General features: G+C 33.2%; 1 non-coding gene across 1 annotated transcript; it reads right to left on the bottom strand.

Moving 5' to 3' along the window:
* Window positions 1-1623: 1623 nt before the first annotated feature.
* Window positions 1624-1742, bottom strand: LOC120600160 (5S ribosomal RNA). The gene has a single exon (XR_005652126.1). It is a non-coding gene; the product is annotated as a 5S ribosomal RNA (ribosomal RNA).
* Window positions 1743-2400: the final 658 nt, after the last annotated feature.

The raw sequence follows: 2400 nt of genomic DNA, 5'->3' as shown, positions 1-2400 counted from the left end.
TGTATAATATAGCCTCGTGCTTTTTCAATGGAAATATAATTCTACAACCATTTCTTTGCATTTTCTATACTGAACAGTAGGATAAGTTATGCTGCTATATTTTTTGACATATACAAATTTATTTTTGTTACATTTTCTCTTTAATAAAACAGTCCATATTGTCAAAAGTTGGCTATTAAAAGGAAGACAAAAATTGTTGCATTATTGTATCAGCTTAGCAGTTTTTCCCAGTTTTATTGAGATAAATTTGGCATACAGCACTGTATAAGTTTAGGGTGCACGGCATAATAATTTGACTTATATATATCGTGAAATGGTTACCACCAGTTTACTTAATATCTTCCATCTTATATATTTTACAAAAAAAAAAAGAAAATGATAATATTTTCCCTTGTGATGAGAACTCTTAGGATTTCCTCTCATAACAACTTTCATATATATCGTATATGAAATGCCTACAAGTTAAGCATTAGTTTGTATTGTTTTAACAATTATGAAACATTTAGACTGAGCCAGGCATTGGGGCTACAGCAAGGAAATTACAAATGAGCTACAAAATTATATACAACTCAATGACAATGTAATGAATTACTGAATGAAATAGTTTGTTTTTATTTCTAAAATGTTTGTTTCTAACTACTGAATGTAGATGCACATATATCTATTCATATTTATTTTGAAAATTAGTGAAATCTAAAGAACAAAGATGAAAATGAAAATATCTCTAGTCCATCTGCTCATATATCCATATACACATACACATACATATATGTGAATATATGTGTGTGTATGTGTGTGTGTGTGTGTGTGTGTGTGTGTAATATTTTGGTTTGTATCTTTCTAGTCTTTTCTACTTTGAGTATAGTCAATATTTATTTTTGTTAATTGAGAGTATATCATGCATATTCTTCTGTAAACTTATTTTCATGTGAAACATAGTAAATAGTTCTCATTGATCTAAAATACTCTTCTACAACATGATTTTTAAATATTACGTACTAGAACACTATAGACACACATCATCATTTATTTTACCAATCCTCTAGTAAACATTGTTATTGCTTTTAATATTTCATTAATATAAATAATGTGGTAACAAACTTTGACACCATCGCATCTTGTTTCATTTTCAGCAAATGAGTTCACAGAGAAAATAGCCATCGAAAAAGAATGTCCTTATAATCTGTCACCAGCTCTATGATTTATCTGTATCCCCACCCATTATTTTCTTCTTTAGTAAGTGTTCTAGAGTCTGTTAGGTAGCTAGTCAGACATGAGTGACAGGAGAAGAAAGGGATAGGGGCCCAGCCTCGAGACTGCCCAAAGAACACCCTAATTGGAGTTGAATTCTGAGTACACACATTTACACTAGGCAGTTATTGCCTAGTGTCAATCAGGTGTCAATCAAAATGACTTCATTTGCCAGTCACCCAGGAATGTCTTTGGGACCACCCCATCAGGGCCCCAAATACAACACAGACCTCTTTCTCCCCCAGGGTTACAACTCTCCATCTTCCCAGGCTGTGACTCATCCTTTAGGGATACCTAACCTCATTTCCACGTGGCTAGACGGTTTTAGGCTTGACCTGTCTCCTATCTCATAAGGTGTCTTTTTTTTTTTAATGCCTACAGCACCTGGTATTCCTAGGTGGTCTCCCATCCAAGTACTAACCAGGCCCGACTCTGCTTAGCTTCTGAGATCAGACGAGATCAGGCACGTTCAGGGTGGCATGGCCATAGACTATAATGTGCTTTTAATAAACAAATATTTCTCATATTCACTGAGTTGAAATTCATTTCTCCAGCAATGAAAAGGACCTAGAGGTGTGTGTGTTACTGGAACTCCTTTGGCTCCAACTGTAACAAGTCTACTTCCTTCTGCATTTTCAGAGAACTTATATACTTTGATTATTTCTCCTGTGCCTGTTATGTGAACTTTTCTTCCCTCTCTCTAGGTCCTTACCATGAACATTTCATCATACTTAATTTTTTTACCATCTTAAAAACAAACATACACACAAAAAAAACGAATTTAAAACTCGTTCACTAACCTCATGTCTTCATTAACCTAATGTCTATCCCAGCTACTCTCTCTTCTTCAATTTCTTAGCTAAAATTTTAAAGAAAATAAGTTGCAATTGTTTTAAGTACTCGAAACAGAAACTTGGGAAGTTTTTTTTTGTATTTTTGTTTTTGACACTTCTCTCTTCCACAAGTTCATATCTAATTGGTCAGAAAATATTATCAATTTTACAATCTAAATAACTATTTACTTTAACTTTTCTACTATTTTAGTTTATACTATTGTCATTTCTTGCCTGGAACGCTACAGACTTGAATCTTTAACAATTTCCTCCTCAACTATTCTGCCTCTCTTTCAAATCCTTTCTACTAATAGAA

The sequence above is a fragment of the Pteropus medius genome, unplaced genomic scaffold (assembly GCF_902729225.1).
Source record: "Pteropus medius unplaced genomic scaffold, Ma_sr-lr_union100, whole genome shotgun sequence".
Taxonomy (NCBI): domain Eukaryota; kingdom Metazoa; phylum Chordata; class Mammalia; order Chiroptera; family Pteropodidae; genus Pteropus; species Pteropus medius.
This window is presented reverse-complemented; position numbering and strand designations above follow the sequence as displayed.